The sequence below is a fragment of the Triturus cristatus genome, chromosome 4_1 (assembly GCF_964204655.1).
Source record: "Triturus cristatus chromosome 4_1, aTriCri1.1, whole genome shotgun sequence".
Classification (NCBI taxonomy): domain Eukaryota; kingdom Metazoa; phylum Chordata; class Amphibia; order Caudata; family Salamandridae; genus Triturus; species Triturus cristatus.
In genome coordinates, this window is record NC_140585.1 from 92610952 (window position 1) to 92629936 (window position 18985).

The 18985-nt window shown below is 44.1% G+C and overlaps 1 long non-coding RNA gene across 1 annotated transcript in view; it reads left to right on the plus strand.

Annotated features, from left to right (window-relative positions):
* Positions 1-18985, plus strand: part of LOC146839634 (uncharacterized) — a 59453-nt gene that overhangs the window by 30633 nt on the left and 9835 nt on the right. Inside the window, exon 2 of the long non-coding RNA XR_014980690.1 lies at positions 4735-4824. This is a non-coding gene — a long non-coding RNA (uncharacterized LOC146839634). The remainder of the gene's footprint in view (positions 1-4734; positions 4825-18985) is intronic.

Genomic DNA, 18985 nt, shown 5'->3' on the forward strand with positions numbered 1-18985 from the left:
CACATTGCCTGTTGAACTCGGTCCAACTCCTGCCCCCACAGTCCACCCCTACAACCTCTGCATTATCCTGGACAGCAAGATATCTCATCTGCCTGGTTCCACACTCTACACATGCTCCCAAAGATCTTCAGGTGGCTACCGGACAACATCTAAAGCAGTGGTTCCCAAACTTTTGACTTCTGGGGACCCCCACTTAATCATTACTGGAACCCGGGGACCCCAACTGAAACATTCGAATCCAGGGATCCCCCACGAGTCATTACTGGAAGTCGGGGACCCCGGCCTAAGCAATGTTGATGATTTGAACCACAAAACAATACACAAAAATACAAAAAAGCATTCATCAAACAAATACACAAACAACACATTTTATTTAATTAGAAAACATATAAAGAAGAAATCAAAATGTAATTTTAATAGAATGGTTGGAGCTTTTCTAAATTCAATTGAGGCCGCTCATCATCCATACTATATTCATTTTGATACACTAGCACTGCTCCCGCACATCAATCTGAGGATACTAATGAAGGGGCATATTAACAACGGCCAGCGATAATTATCGCTGGCCGTGCTTATCGATAATTATATTATCGCAGGCTATCTCTGGTATTTATCACCCTGGTAGCGCGTTATTAACAACGTGTTACTCCAGGGCGATAAAAATTCCAGAGATAGCGAGGTTATCGCCCTTTTGAAGGGAACATCGCTGTTTTTTCAGCGATGTTCCCTGCAAAAGGGCGATAACCTTGCTGATACGACCCACAGGGTCGTATCAGCATAATCCACCCCCTATGTTAGGGATGGCTAAATCGGGATTTTAGCAGACGTTAGGTTTTGGCGAAAATGGCCATTTTCGCCATAATCTAATGTCTGCTAAAATCATGTGGGCTGCCTTGTAAATATCGCGATGTAAAAATCAGCGATATTCGCAAGGTAGTCCATCTTGGGTACGCCCAGTAACGCCCACTTTGCATCTCATTGGAGATGCAAAGTGAGGCGTTGGGAAAAAAGGTGCTAACATGCAATTGTGCATGTTAGCACCCTCTTGTAAATAGAGCGCTGGTTTTATCTCCGCTTTTTTGGCTTTGTAAGCCAAAAAAGCGGAGATAAAGCCCTTGTAAGTATGCCCCTTAATTTTTAGCCTTCAGTTTCAAATTCCTTCACATTTAGAGTATGTTTTAAAATGTTCAATTGTACATTTAGCCTCTTTATATATCTACACTTTATTGATCTGTTAATATTATTCAATTTTCAAAGTAGTCGCGGACCCCCTGAGGAGGCTTTGGGGACCCCCAGGGGTCTCTGGACCTCAGTTTGGGAACCACTGATCTAAAGGACTGTCACACAGGCCCTAATCACCAGCAGGCTGGACTATGGGAACACATTCTATGTAGGAATCACTGCACGCCTCCTGAAGGGACTACAGACAAAATAAAACTCAGCAGCAAGACTCATCCATGACCTCCCTAGATGAACCTACATCACACCGCATCTCAAGAAGCTACACTGGCTCCCAATTCAGAAGAGGTGCCAGTTCAAGATGCTGACCCACGCATACAAATCCCTGCACAACTGAGGACTAGCATACATCCACAAACGCATGACCTTCTACCAACTGACTAGACACCTATGATCCTCCACTCTCTTCCTTGCAGACAATCCCCCGATACGTCAAGGCAACAGCAGAGGATGCTCCTTCTCACACCTGCCGGCCAAACCTTGGAAAAACTTTCCCCTGCATATCCAAACCACTTCATCGCCCTGGGAATTCAGCAAAGGACTCAATACCTGGCTGTTCGACTGAACAGAGAACCACAAAGCAGCTAGCAACCCCAGCGTTCAAGACCCTCACAGGTGATTTGCTTCGCTTCACAAATGATTGATTGTTTAAAATGGCCCTGTCATTAGCCCTGCAGGCCAATGAAAAGCTTCTACTTGGATAACATTTTATAAAAATGTGATAACCGTGCACACACCTTTTGTATTAATGTAACAGCAAACACCAATTGGGACCAAAAAGTGTGTTATAGTTTTTTATCAGTCAGGAACAACGGCGACACAGGTGGCCTTACTCACCAACTATCCCCCATTCAACCATGAACATAGGAATGAAGAAGTGGTGGGGGCTGCTCTAGAAGCTTCTCACTAGTGCTCATTTTTTGTCTTGCGCCACCTTTAAAGTCCTACATATCAGCTAAGCAGGCAAAGGCATAGATAGAGCGATGTGCAGAAAAGCAAACAAGTCGATTATGCAGGAAAACCAGGATTGTAACATGGACCTGCCTGTTTCAAGAATCACTTTGTCACAATACCATATTTTATGATCTAGACCTGGAAGAAGGACTTTCTTCAACTTACTGGAACTTTGTTTTCTTTTGTTTATCTCTTATGCCCTTCCCATGCTATTTGTGACAAGTCTGTTCACATTTACATTCCATGAACAAATGTTGATGAAAATGTCAATAAGATCAATTTTTTTAAAAACCTAGACCATTGCACTGGGCGTTGCCCGCTTGCGGTAATATTCCATACACAGTAGAACCCAGTCCAGTTCTCCTATCACACACTCACTATTGAATGTAATTTTAATTATAAATACTTCGAATCATTGAAAATGGAAGAAGAGGACTACTTTAAAAAATGATGGCCCAAGAGCACAAAATGTAGCCACAATGAAGGCTAAAAAGCAAATCTCCTGGTTATACAGTTTCAAACTTGTGATTATTTGTAATTTCACAAAATATCAAGGGAAAGCAATACACAGTGTTGCACACGCCTAAATAGGCAAGACAGAGGAAGTGTTATATTTCATATCGGTACCCTAATATAGGTCCAGGGAACATCGCACACATTCCTTACATCAGCTCCCGTTATTTCAGATGAACGAGCTTTATAAGGACATAACTCCAAATAAGGACAGAATGCCTTATACAGACATAACGCCTTATAAGGACTACAGCCTTTTATGGACTTAACCTTTCACCTAGTTCCATGTCGAGGGTGGGTTTTTCCCAATCGATATTGCTAAGACGTCATCCATAGCACGTATGAATAATTGATGAGTACACTGTCCAGGGGGTACACTTCACCTCTCCCATTGATGGACAAGGTTTAATCCCCAACATCATCTTCATACTGAACAATGGGCAACACATGTACATAGACTGTTTAAATACAGCACCTCTTGCTATCAAAAGGCAGGAGGGACCCGAGACTTCACGGCCGATACACTGACCAGAGACGCTGCAGCTCTGGCATGCCATTGCTCCAGCTGACAGTGGTCTGACGATCCTTTGCGGGGTGTCCAGCTCAAGTCCAGGACGAAGTCCCACACTCTCACTATTCAGGTATGGGGCTTTGACTAAAGCCCAGTGGTATTCTTAGCTCCTAAGCTCTTAGGATTAGGCTATATAGCACCTACTCACATGCTAGGTACACTTGGGTACATCTAGTCAGGCATCTTAGGAGTACGCACTTTATTTTATAAATGTATTTCATGTATATGTTCATGACTATTGAAAAATGGTAGAATAATACTATTCCTTTTTATTCAATGTACTGCTGGTCCTATATCTCTGCTAGTGTGTTACAATTGTAACAGCGGACATATTCTACATGAGAAGAACCACTGTACAATAAATTCGTATTGTAAACACGTTCAACTGTTTCTTCTCCTTATCTCTCTGAGAACAAAAACACGCAAGTACGACTGACTGGGTGAAAAATAATATATTGTTTCCACGAGTCTAAGGTTATTGTGTTCTAAGGTTGCCAAAAACGAATCTCTCTGATAAACGTCATAAGTCCTGCATGACAGGGTATTATTAGGGCTACACTACAGAAGTGCTCTCCATCAGAAAATGTAATCAAACAACAAGATGATGGATTGAATGCAAGGATTTATCTGAGCCTCTGGCAATCTCATGGGCCACATTTCCGTTGCTCACTTTTCACCCACTGTGACACTCTAGACAGAGATCAGCCATATACAAAGCAGTCCAATAGGAACATCTTAGACCAGTGATACTCAAAGCACGGCCCGGGGGCCACTTGCGGCCCTCTTGACTTTTAATTGCAGCCCCCTTGATGAACAGCAGCACTAATATTTAGAAAAAGATGTTAAATAAAATGGGCAAGCATTTATTAACCTACAAATAAATGCTTGCCTGTTTATTTAACGTGTTGTTGAATCTCCTTACACAATCCATGACCCACCCAGACCCCCTTCCACCACCCTGTTGGCATCAGTGCGGCCCTCTGGGTCACTACAAATCGTACTTTATGGCCCCTGGGCAAATGATTGTGAGCACGCATGTCTTAGACTGAGCTGTCAGGCTGGATCCCCTCCAGATGGGATCACAGGCATTCTCAGATCGGTCCATCTTACTGAGGCCTTGACAGTGAGGTATAGCTGTGGCTCTGTGGCTCTGTGCACAAGGGAGCCACGTCCAAGAACAATCTTACCTATGTCAACCAAAGCACTGTTTAAATTACAGATAGGTACTGAATATGGTTTGAATGGACAGAATGAACTTTTTAAATGACTGAATAAAATGCTACTTGAGTCACAATGTTTGAATATATTCTAGTAACATCATATATGGATGAAATGCTAATTATCTTTGAGCAACTGTTACAATCAGTTGTTCATACAAATGTATGGATATTATCCGAACTACACACATTAACACTGCAGATTGGTCTTAACGTTAAACATGTATTTATTTTTTTCAGCCTTATCATCTGAGGTGCCGAGTTGGATCATAGGTGTCATTGTGGTCATTCCATATTCAGTCCTATGTGCTATCGGCTGGTGCACCAAAGGTACTCTACTGCATGGGTATTTTGTGTGTGTAACAAAGGAAAAGTGAAAGTAGAAAGTTGCTATTTTCTTTCCTGTACCACTGACATACCGTAGAGCATTCACAAGCTTCTGATCCTCAGGCTTCCCTTCCTGCACCATGCAGGTGCACTCATTGTATCTGGCACTGAGACAGGCACACCTACCCTGGCACACTAACCCAAACGCTGCAAACGAACCCAACCCATGGCACACTAACCCAAAGCCTGCCACACTAACCCAAACCCTAGTGCACTAACCCTGACCCTGGCACACTAACCCAAACACTGGCACACTAACTCAAACCCTGGCACACTAGCCCAAACCCTGCACACTAATCCAAACCCTGGCACATTAACCCAACCTGTGGCACACTAACCCAAAGCCTGGCACACTAACCCAAACCCTGGTGCACTAGCCCTGGCAAACTAACCCAAACACTGGGACACACACCCAAACCCGGCACACTAACCCAAGCCCTGGCACACTAAGACAAACCCTGGCACATTAACCCAGACCCTGGAACACTAACCGAAAACCTGGCACAATAATCCAACCTCTGGCACATTCACCCAACCCCTTGCACAATAACCCAAACCCTATCACACAAACCCAATCCCTGGCATTCTAACCCAAACCCTGATACACTAACCCAAACAATTTCACACTAACAGAAACCCTGGCACACTAACCCAACTGTGACACATTTATGCAACTTTTTGCACACTTACCTAAGCCCTGGCACATTAACCCAAACACTGGCACACTAACCCAAACACTGGGACACTAATCCAAACCCTGGCACACTAACCCAAGCCCTGGCACAATAATACAAACCCTGGCACATTAACCCATACCCTGGAACACTAAGCCAAACCCTGGCCCACTAACCCAACCTCTGGCACACTCACCCAACCCCTTGCACACTAACCCAAACCCTATCACAAAAACCCAATCCCTGGCATTCCAACCCAAACCCTGACACACTAACCCAAACACTGGCAAACTAACAGTAAGCCTGGCACACTAACCCAATCATGACACATTTACCCAACCTTTGGCACACTTACCCAAGCCCTGGCACATTAACCCAAACGCTGGCACACTAACCCAAGCTCTGGCACACTAAACCAAACACTATTTCTAACCAAAGACTTATGGACAAAATATCGCCTCTCGAAATATCAAGATACAAATATATCATGACATAAATATCGATGTTAAAAATGTTACCACCCCATACTTATAATGGTAAGTAAAAAATGTTTTTTTTTTAAATATTTCAATTTAAATATTTACATATATCTAGTTAGGAATATATTCAGAACTTTTTAAATATTTGAAAAATATGAAAAGTACATATAGCTATACATAACCAATAAAATTCATATTTCTTTCCAAGCAAGCCATTTTAATAAGAAATAAAAAAGCAAACAAACATAAACAATTACAATTCACAAAAATTATTTCACACAATAAAACAAGTAATCATTTGAAATATTATAATTTTAAATAAACAAAAATATAATTATATAAATTGCAACAAGATAAAACAAACCTTAATATTTTCCATTTAATACATGTACTATTCCCACTACAATTTATTCAAAAGTGCACAAAATATTCGACTAAAGATGAATACAAATTTCTAGTCCCATTCCACGCATTTTAGCAGTAGAACAACTATTACATTACACAGGGGAACAGTAGGGAAAGTGTTGGATGGGGGAGGGGTAAAATGTACTATTCCCACTTCAATCTGAGCAACAGTAGGGAAAGTGTTGCATAGCGGAGGGGTAAAATTTACTGTTCCCCCTCCAGTCAGTCCAACAGTAGGGAAAGTGTTGGTTTAGGAAGGGGTAAAATGTACTATTCCCAGTCCACTGAGTACAACAGAAGGGAAAGAGTTGAATTGCAGAGGGGTAGGATTCACTATCACAACTCCAGTTAATGTAACATTAGAAGAGAACTAATTCACTTCAACATAATAAAATAACATCAACAACATAATAAACAATTACAAATAAAAATATTTAAATAACGTACAAGAACTAGTATTACAACATTAATTACATATGATTAATAGGGTCCTGGTTTTATGGTATTTATTTTTTTAACATTTCCATCTGTATTTATAAATATTTATTTTTATGTCATTTTATCTGTATATATCCGCATTTATTTTTGTTGCAAGCAAAAAATGACGTTGCAGCTAGTATTTTTCCACATTTATTTAAATAGACAGTGCACACGGTTGTTATAGGTTTACCTATATGTTTATATGCATCAAATTAAGTAAACACAATACAGTCATCTTAAAACTTCGCTATTGTATTACAAGTCACAGTGGTGTCACATAGATTACTTGCAGCAATATTAGTGAGCTGCAGCTGTGTTACATTGTTGAAAACACTGTCACTAGCCACGATTATTAGATGTAAACTTAATTTGAATTTAGACGAGTGCACCTGTGCACTTTCAGTGACCTGGCCAAAGACGGCAAGAAACAGTCATGATAAATTAGAGATATTGGATGCCTCCTTCTCCTTATTGTCAGTTCCATGCTCCTCCCTGCAGCATGCTCTGTGGTGCACCTTGACTATCCAAAGCTGAGAGAGCAAACAACCTCCTCTGAAGCAGCAAGCTTTCATTTCACAAATAAATTAAAGGCCCTTGCATTAGTCCTGCCGGGCATTATTTCCCTTACATTTCTGAGGCTTTAAATATCCAACAACACCCATGTGAGCTGGCAGCTTTTAATTCATCACGCTGATGCAAAACACATTTTCCATAAGTTAGACAGTCTCTGCTTTGAAAACATTGGGCGTGTATCACTTGCCTTATTTTACTTTCTACTGCCTTGTAGAAATTGAACAATTTACTTTAATACAGTAACCCCACACAGTTCCTCGCACAGTGGTGAAAAAAGACGTTAAACTTGAAAAAGGGCTTACAGATATGCCGCGGCTGTCTCTGTCTCTCAGGAATGTTTGTGTTTCTTCATGTGGCACCAAGTCAAGGAGGAAAGTTTACATTTTAAGGCCTTAAAGCATCGAAAAGCGAATGTGACCTAATTTGCCTAAAGTGTTTATGCCGCCGGTCTTTTTGACGTTTTTGGGTCACGCTGATTTTCCCGCACCTACCAAAGATTAATGGCTCAGCAGGTGTTAAATTGGGCAGGCATACACTGCAACCAGGAAGAGCGGCAAGGCGTGGCAACCCTGGGCTGGAGCACAGATTGCCATAAGATTGTCGGAATCCAAGAATCTGATTTGGTCGTATTTTTCTGTTTCTATTTATAAATACAGACGGAAGAAAAATATATTTCCGTCTGTATTTATATGTAAAAATCTGTTTAAACCAAAAACCAGGAGCCTTAATCATAACCAACTACAGATAAAACCACATGTAAAAGCTACACATAATTTTTTAAATCTGAATACCAAACTACGGGGCTGATTAGGATGGGCGGTGAGACCGCCACCGACTGCTCGTGGGTGGCAGTCTCACCGCCATCCTAAGCATGTTTTCCGCCCGCCAAATTAGGATGGTGGGCGGTTTGTTGGCGGTTGGCAAGACCAACCCTCACGCATCCAACAGGCTCCTTGAGCCTACCAATGTGGCTCAGGCGGAGTAATGCCTACAATGGTGGCCGTGTCTGCCAGGCACCACCGTAGGCATTACCATGTTCCTTTCCGCAAGCCCTTTCACAAAAAGGCAGGCAGAAAAGTACATTGGGGGCCCATAGCAGGCCCCCTTTACTCCCCTGGTCCTCAGTTTCGGTTTTTGGGAGCACCTAAGGTCCCCCCATACAAATCCATGCACCATGTGGCAGGCACCGCATGGTGTCTGCCACATAGTGCAGTCATATGAACAATGTATATTTTTTGGACTGTGGTGTGTGCTGCAGCTAGCAACACATGCCGCAATACAAAAAATACAGTTTGCGACCATATTGAAGGCAGTCTCATTGTAATTCGGGGTGCAAGACCGCCGACAGCTTGTCGAGCGGTCCCATCCATGATAAGTCGGACCGCCATCGTAATCAGCCCCCATATTTTCAAAATATAAAAAGCTAATAAATGCAATATTATTTACAAGTAAAGAAACAAGCACAATTAACACACACACTTATAAATAACAATATTAAAAAAAGAATTACCTATTTCTAAATGTATTATATAATTAGCTTTCTATCCTACAGTTCAATTAAGTAGACACATATCTATGTCTTTATTTAAAAATATATATTATTTACACATGTTACAAAATTAAATATTACATAAAATATTCAAAATAATTTTTCATTCATTAGTTAATTACCACCCGCCATTTATCCATAACAATAAATCAACCCACACCAATTATATAAATTAGCAAATTATGCTTTCCATAATTTTCAAAATTAAATCTAAAGTAAACCATTATTAATAATAAAAAATAATTAGTTATTAATATTTAAATGACTTCCCATATCTACTCTTACAAATTCAGCAACTCACACCTAATATGTGATTAAAATAATATTTTATTTACATACTTAACCTAATTATTTATCATTTTTATAAATACTACAGATCAACTGTTATGAATAATTTCCGACATACCCTTTACACATATAAAACCAACAACACAAAATGTTTTTTAAAAACTTAAATATATTTCACAATTTACAAAATTAATTATCATTTAAATAATTAATTTGATTTAAAATGTAATTAATAACAAAAACACAGTTATAAAATAAATCTAATTCAAATACTGCCCACCCTATATCCCTACAAAGCATACTACTCACACCTAAAACTTAATTTAAAATAAATTAATTATACAATTACCATAATTAAGTATCCATTAAATTGTGATTCTTAAATAATTATTAGATAAAAATGAACAATTGATTGATTAAAAATAATATACTTCCCAACCTAAACCCCTACAAAACACACAACTCAAACCTATGACTTAACTAAAATAAAGAAATAAAGACATTTTATTAAATGAACATATGTACTTATCATTCAAATAATTAAACTGTCTTACAATTCAATTACTAATTATTTGTAATCAATTTACCTCCCACCTAATATCCCTACAAAACACATTGGCTGCACCTGACAAAACAAATACAATTACAATAATTAATACTAATTAAAAATTAAATATTAATTAATTTTAACGGATTACCTTCCCACCCTATACCCCAACAAAAACCTAAATCGTAAATAAAAAAAAAATATACAATTAACATAACTAATAACCAATTAACTACAAAAAACTAATTAGATATGAAATATTAATTAATTATAAATAAATTTCTTCCCACCCTGTACCTCTATAATCCCCACAACCAGGTACGATACTAAAAATGAAAAATACATTACAAAATCAGATTTCCAAGCTACTGATAATTACATAAAAAACATTAATACTATTTGTACATACACTTTAAAACATATACAATTAAAATATATACTGAAATATATTCAAATATTCAATCAATCAATAGAAAGCTTCATTCGATTTTTGCAGAAAAAATCATAAAAGCATGCATATAAGAACCAGATAATTTCATGTATCTAACCTTAAATAGATCAAAACAGCGTTAAATAAATGAATTATCATATAACAATATTATTAACAACTATATTTTAGTAAACTATATTAATGCTTTTGATATTTCTATAGACAAAGGGGTAGATTCCGATCCTGTATTTTTTTTTCCCGTACGACTCATATCCGTAATTTTTCCCGTATGAATCATACAAGTCCCGTCCCACCCATGAAGTATGATTCGTACGGGAAAAATACATACGGATCGGCCCCATCCGTACGAATTCGATCGGGAAAAGTTGTACGAGACGGACCCGGACACTTTTCCGTACGAATCAAAAAAATACAGTCCAAGTGTACAAGTACGATCCGGACCGGCTTTCCGATTCGTACGGAAAACGTCCCATACACGGGGAATGACTTTACCCGCTACAAAGCAAACTTTGTACGACTCGTATCCCGGGAAAAGTAGTTCCCGGGGTGCGAGTCGTACAGGCCCCCCATGCATATGTACGCTACTCACAACAACATCGTGTATGTACGCACCTCACAACAACATTGCGTATGTATGCACCCCACAACAACATCATCGCGTATGTACGGTGCGTACCCCAACATCGCATATGGACGCACCCCACAACAACATCATCGCATATGTACGGTGCGTACCCCAACATCGCGTATGTACGCACCCCACAACAACATCATCGCGTATGTATGGTACATACCCCAACATCGCGTATGTACGCACCCCACAACAACATCATCGCGAATGTACGGTGCGTACCCTAACATCGCGTATGTACGCACCCCACAACAACTTCATCGCGTATGTATGGCGCGTACCCCAACATCACGTATGTACGCACCTTACAACAACATCATCGCGTATGTACACACCTAACAACAACATCATCGCGTATGTACGGTTCGTACCCCAACATCGCGTATGTACGCACCTCACAACATCATTGCGTATGTACACACCTAACAACAACATCATCGCGTATGTACGGTGCGTACCCCAACATCGCGTATGTACGCACCTCACAACAACATCGCGTATGTACGCACCGTACATAGGCAATGTAAAACAGCACAAGGAGGGTCTATTCGATTCGCACAACACCACAAAACACGTCTACAGTGCCCAAAACATGGAAATGACTGACCTGGCCACATCCAAACAGGCAAACAGAGGGGCAAACTCAAAACCACCCCTTATAACACACACACCAAAAATTCAAACTGAGGCCCACCCACAAATGGACCAATAAAAAGGGCCCACACACACAAACCATGAGCCTTTGCAACACACTCACTGCAGCTAGAGAGCACACACCAACAGCTGCACCCATCCACCTTAACATATACACCTTCACACAACCTCCTTCACACATACCCCCTCTTCACATTCAGACCCACACCTTCACATTCAGACCCACACCCATCCACACCCATCCACACCCTCACCCCACACCATGCCCACAGACAAGAATCCAAAGTCCACAAGGGAGGAGCTGGATATCCTTGTCAATGAAGTCATCAGAGTCGAGCCACAGCTGTTTGGAACATTGGTCAGACAGACCAGCATAGCCGAAAAATCAACCCTGTGGCAGAGGATCGTCGATAGGGTGAATGCTGTTGCACCCATCAGAAGGACCAGGACTGAATGCCAAGCCAGGTGGTACGATCTACGGAGGGCGGTGAAGCGAAAAATGAATGACAACTACGCCCAGAGCAACATCACTGGAGGTGGTGGGCCCCGCAGACCAGTACATTTCCATTCCTGGGAGGAGAAGGTGATGGCCCTGCTTCCGCCGGTGGGAGTACATGGACTTCAAGGACTTCCAGAGCCTGGTGAGTACACAAACAACTTACATAACATGGGGGTAATGGCATCCACACCCCAACTACAAAATGCACGCAACTACCCCCAAGCCCTCACCGGCCAGAACCACAGTAAAAAACAAAGCTAATGCCAATAACACGTGTATGCCCCATTGAGAAAGCAAGGCCATGCTATGCCCCATGCTACTCGAAGCACCAACCCAAGAATGGATGTCCCGTATGCTGGGAGGGTGGGTGTCACAAAATGCATTGTTGAACTCCAAATCAGACACAATTGCCCTCATCCCATGTGGCCCAGGTACATACCCATGCACCATGCACAATGCACAGGGATTGGGAAAGTACTGACAAGATAGCTGACACTTGGCCCGGGTGTAGGCAGCACAAGTCCCTCCTGTGACCAGTGCAAACACAAACACCAAGACAACAAGGTCAGATATCTAGGACAGGAACTCACACTCACTGTCATGGCAGCATGCTCCATGGGGGGACAGCAACATCACCTGGGAGCCCCAGTGCCAAATCACACTACACCCACCAGCAGGCCCTGTCACACACACCCCTTACACAAGCAGACACCCCTGGGACAGGCAATGGATTTACCCACTGTCACAATGGACATGTAACACAACAACACCAATACATAGCCGAAGAAGCATCCAAGCCAAAAATCTACATGTCAAAGACTCAGGAGAACATATCAATCTGTCCCCCGCAACATACCCATCCACAAGTGAACATTGAGGAGAATGCTACGCACATACAACTACCTGGAGGAACAGTGCCAACTTGAATGTGTATGAAACATGGATGTTGCATGAAACAGCATTAACATTGTCTGTCTCACACACAGGGCAACGTGATGATTCTCCCCCCAACAATGGGGGTGAAGAATCACAGTCCCAGACTCGGGAGGACCCTGATCCCACTGGCAGCGACACCTCTCAACACTCCGCGGATGACCCCGACTAACCTGGACCCTCTGCTGTCCAAGCCCCTGCAGCACCTGGTTCAGGAACATCTGTAAAACACACAAGATGATGGACGGAATGTTGCACAATGGCAAAACATTCACCCCCAGTCACAGATCTGGGTTTAATCCATCGTTATTTTGCTCACCACACCACCCCAGTTCAGACATGGCCATATGCAAATCAGTCTTGACCCTGTGCCTCATGGGAACAGTCCAGCCCGAACTGCCAAGCCATGTCTTCCCTGGACCGGAATCAAGCATCCTAGGACCGGTTTCTGGCTATCAGCCGTCATCAGCCAGGATAGCTTGACTCCAGTGGCGTAGTGAGCACGGGACCCACGTCTGGGCATACTCTTCCCACATAGGGTGAACAGCAAAACACACAAGATGATGGACGGAATTTTGCACAATGGCAAAACATTCACCCCCAGTCACAGATCTGGGTTTAATCCATCGTTATTTTGCTCACCACACCACCCCAGTTCAGACATGGCCATATGCAAATCAGTCTTGACCCTGTGCCTCATGGGAACAGTCCAGCCGGAACTGCCAAGCCATGTCTTCCCTGGACCGGAATCAAGCATCCTAGGACCGGTTTCTGGCTATCAGCTGTCATCAGCCAGGATAGCTTGACTCCAGTGGCGTAGTGAGCACGGGACCCACGTCTGGGCATACCCTTCCCACATAGGGTGAACAGCAAAACACACAAGATGATGGACGGAATGTTGCACAATGGCAAAACATTCACCCCAAGTCACAGATCTGGGTTTAATCCATCGTTATTTTGCTCACCCCACCACCCCAGTTCAGACACGGTAAATACCGAATCACATGGCCTCCTTTGCAATCGGCGCTGACTCGAGTGCTCTTTCACACTGAGGGCAACCTTGTTTTTGATGTTTATCGCGGCCGCCCAGCCGCGGAAAGAGCACCACCCCGAGGATTGCAAAGGAGGACATGTGATTCGGTATTTACCGAGTTTGTTGGAGCAGCGCTTGGGAGGATTAAGAGCAGGGAAGCGTATGTGGGGCCCATCCAGGGTTTGATTTCCTGATCAAACAGCAGAAATATTGTGACGATTACATTCAAGTGCACTGTATGTCCCAGAATCCATCTGGGGTTGGCCGCTTACCTGATTGGCCCATTGGAGGGCGTGAAATTGGTCAAAAGCCGTACAGTTGCATGATGCTGGCTGAGTTGCTGTGGTACACCAGGAAGAAGGGCGTTCCGCCCGAAACGCGTCGTGATTTGAAAGCAGCAATGGGACATATTTTCTCACAACATTTGTCCTGCTCTTCCCTGAATAAAGATTTGGTCACGAATCGGCGCTGACTCGAGTGCTCTTTCACACTGAGGGCAACCTTGTTTTTGATGTTTATCGCGGCCGCCCAGCCGCGGAAAGAGCACCACCCCCAGGGATTGCAAAGGAGGCCATGTAATTCGGTATTTACCGAGTTTGTTGGAGCAGCGCTTGGGAGGATTAAGAGCAGGGAAGCGTATGTGGGGCCCATCCAGGGTTTGATTTCCTGATCAAACAGCAGAAATATTGTGACGATTAAATTCAAGTGCACTGTATGTCCCAGAATCCATCTGGAGTTGGCCGCTTACCTGATTGGCCCATTGGAGGGCGTGAAATTGGTCAAAAGCCGTACAGTTGCATGATGCTGGCTGAGTTGCTGTGGTACACCAGGAAGAAGGGCGTTCCGCCCGAAACGCGTCATGATTTGAAAGCAGCAATGGGACAAATTTTCTCATAACATTTGTCCTGCTCTTCCCTGAATAAAGATTTGGTCACAAATCGGCGCTGACTCGAGTGCTCTTTCACACTGAGGGCAACCTTGTTTTTGATGTTTATCGCGGCCGCCCAGCCGCGGAAAGAGCACCACCCCGAGGATTGCAAAGGAGGCCATGTGATTCGGTATTTACTGAGTTTGTTGGAGCAGCGCTTGGGAGGATTAAGAGCAGGGAAGCGTATGTGGGGCCCATCCAGGGTTTGATTTCCTGATCAAACAGCAGAAATATTGTGACGATTAAATTCAAGTGCACTGTATGTCCCAGAATCCATCTGGGGTTGGCCGCTTACCTGATTGGCCCATTGGAGGGCGTGAAATTGGTCAAAAGCCGTACAGTTGCATGATGCTGGCTGAGTTGCTGTGGTACACCAGGAAGAAGGGCGTTCCGCCCAAAACGCGTCGTGATTTGAAAGCAGCAATGGGACTTATTTTCTCACAACATTTGTCCTGCTCTTCCCTGAATAAAGATTTGGTCACGAATCGGCGCTGACTCGAGTGCTCTTTCACACTGAGGGCAACCTTGTTTTTGATGTTTATCGCGGCCGCCCAGCCGCGGAAAGAGCACCACCCCCAGGGATTGCAAAGGAGGACATGTGATTCGGTATTTACTGAGTTTGTTGGAGCAGCGCTTGGGAGGATTAAGAGCAGGGAAGCGTATGTGGGGCCCATCCAGGGTTTGATTTCCTGATCAAACAGCAGAAATATTGTGACGATTAAATTCAAGTGCACTGTATGTCCCAGAATCCATCTGGGGTTGGCCGCTTACCTGATTGGCCCATTGGAGGGCGTGAAATTGGTCAAAAGCCGTACAGTTGCATGATGCTGGCTGAGTTGCTGTGGTACACCAGGAAGAAGGGCGTTCCGCCCGAAACGCGTCGTGATTTGAAAGCAGCAATGGGACATATTTTCTCACAACATTTGTCCTGCTCTTCCCTGAATAAAGATTTGGTCACGAATCGGCGCTGACTCGAGTGCTTTTTCACACTGAGGGCAACCTTGTTTTTGATGTTTATCGCGGCTGCCCAGCCACGGAAAGAGCACCACCCCGAGGATTGCAAAGGAGGCCATGTGATTCGGTATTTACTGAGTTTGTTGGAGCAGCGCTTGGGAGGATTAAGAGCAGGGAAGCGTATGTGGGGCCCATCCAGGGTTTGATTTCCTGATCAAACAGCAGAAATATTGTGACGATTAAATTCAAGTGCACTGTATGTCCCAGAATCCATCTGGTGTTGGCCGCTTACCTGATTGGCCCATTGGAGGGCGTGAAATTGGTCAAAAGCCGTACAGTTGCATGATGCTGGCTGAGTTGCTGTGGTACACCAGGAAGAAGGGCGTTCCGCCCGAAACGCGTCGTGATTTGAAAGCAGCAATGGGACATATTTTCACACAACATTTGTCCTGCTCTTCCCTGAATAAAGATTTGGTCACGAATCGGCGCTGACTCGAGTGCTCTTTCACACTGAGGGCAACCTTGTTTTTGATGTTTATCGCGGCCGCCCAGCCGCGGAAAGAGCACCACCCCGAGGATTGCAAAGGAGGCCATGCGATTCGGTATTTACTGAGTTTGTTGGAGCAGCGCTTGGGAGGATTAAGAGCAGGGAAGCGTATGTGGGGCCCATCCAGGGTTTGATTTCCTGATCAAACAGCAGAAATATTGTGACGATTAAATTCAAGTGCACTGTATGTCCCAGAATCCATCTGGGGTTGGCCGCTTACCTGATTGGCCCTTGGAGGGCGTGAAATTGGTCAAAAGCCGTACAGTTGCATGATGCTGGCTGAGTTGCTGTGGTGCACCAGGAAGAAGGGCGTTCCGCCCGAAACGCGTCGTGATTTGAAAGCAGCAATGGGACATATTTTCTCACAACATTTGTCCTGCTCTTCCCTGAATAAAGATTTGGTCACGAATCGGCGCTGACTCGAGTGCTCATTCACACTGAGGGCAACCTTGTTTTTGATGTTTATCGCGGCCGCCCAGCCGCGGAAAGAGCACCACCCCGAGGATTGCAAAGGAGGCCATGTGATTCGGTATTTACCGAGTTTGTTGGAGCAGCGCTTGGGAGGATTAAGAGCAGGGAAGCGTATGTGGGGCCCATCCAGGGTTTGATTTCCTGATCGAACAGCAGAAATATTGTGACGATTAAATTCAAGTGCACTGTATGTCCCAGAATCCATCTGGGGTTGGCCGCTTACCTGATTGGCCCATTGGAGGGCGTGAAATTGGTCAAAAGCCGTACAGTTGCATGATGCTGGCTGAGTTGCTGTGGTACACCAGGAAGAAGGGCGTTCCGCCCGAAACGCGTCGTGATTTGACAGCAGCAATGGGACATATTTTCTCACAACATTTGTCCTGCTCTTCCCTGAATAAAGATTTGGTCACGAATCGGCGCTGACTCGAGTGCTCTTTCACACTGAGGGCAACCTTGTTTTTGATGTTTATCGCGGCCGCCCAGCCGCGGAAAGAGCACCACCCCGAGGATTGCAAAGGAGGCCATGTGATTCGGTATTTACCGAGTTTGTTGGAGCAGCGCGTGGGAGGATTAAGAGCAGGGAAGCGTATGTGGGGCCCATCCAGGGTTTGATTTCCTGATCAAACAGCAGAAATATTGTGACGATTAAATTCAAGTGCACTGTATGTCCCAGAATCCATCTGGGGTTGGCCGCTTACCTGATTGGCCCATTGGAGGGCGTGAAATTGGTCAAAAGCCGTACAGTTGCATGATGCTGGCTGAGTTGCTGTGGTACACCAGGAAGAAGGGCGTTCCGCCCGAAACGCGTCGTGATTTGAAAGCAGCAATGGGACATATTTTCTCACAACATTTGTCCTGCTCTTCCCTGAATAAAGATTTGGTCACGAATCGGCGCTGACTCGAGTGCTCTTTCACACTGAGGGCAACCTTGTTTTTGATGTTTATCGCGGCCGCCCAGCCGCGGAAAGAGCACCACCCCGAGGATTGCAAAGGAGGCCATGTGATTCGGTATTTCCCGAGTTTGTTGGAGCAGCGCTTGGGAGGATTAAGAGCAGGGAAGCGTATGTGGGGCCCATCCAGGGTTTGATTTCCTGATCAAACAGCAGAAATATTGTGACGATTAAATTCAAGTGCACTGTATGTCCCAGAATCCATCTGGGGTTGGCCGCTTACCTGATTGGCCCATTGGAGGGCGTGAAATTGGTCAAAAGCCGTACAGTTGCATGATGCTGGCTGAGTTGCTGTGGTACACCAGGAAGAAGGGCGTTCCGCCCGAAACGCGTCGTGATTTGAAAGCAGCAATGGGACATATTTTCTCACAACATTTGTCCTGCTCTTCCCTGAATAAAGATTTGGTCACGAATCGGCGCTGACTCGAGTGCTCTTTCACACTGAGGGCAACCTTGTTTTTGATGTTTATCGCGGCCGCCCAGCCGCGGAAAGAGCACCACCCCGAGGATTGCAAAGGAGGCCATGTGATTCGGTATTTACTGAGTTTGTTGGAGCAGCGCTTGGGAGGATTAAGAGCAGGGAAGCGTATGTGGGGCCCATCCAGGGTTTGATTTCCTAATCAAACAGCAGAAATATTGTGACGATTAAATTCAAGTGCACTGTATGTCCCAGAATCCATCTGGAGTTGGCCGCTTACCTGATTGGCCCATTGGAGGGCGTGAAATTGGTCAAAAGCCGTACAGTTGCATGATGCTGGCTGAGTTGCTGTGGTACACCAGGAAGAAGGGCGTTCCGCCCGAAACGCGTCGTGATTTGAAAGCAGCAATGGGACAAATTTTCTCATAACATTTGTCCTGCTCTTCCCTGAATAAAGATTTGGTCACAAATCGGCGCTGACTCGAGTGCTCTTTCACACTGAGGGCAACCTTGTTTTTGATGTTTATCGCGGCCGCCCAGCCGCGGAAAGAGCACCACCCCGAGGATTGCAAAGGAGGCCATGTGATTCGGTATTTACTGAGTTTGTTGGAGCAGCGCTTGGGAGGATTAAGAGCAGGGA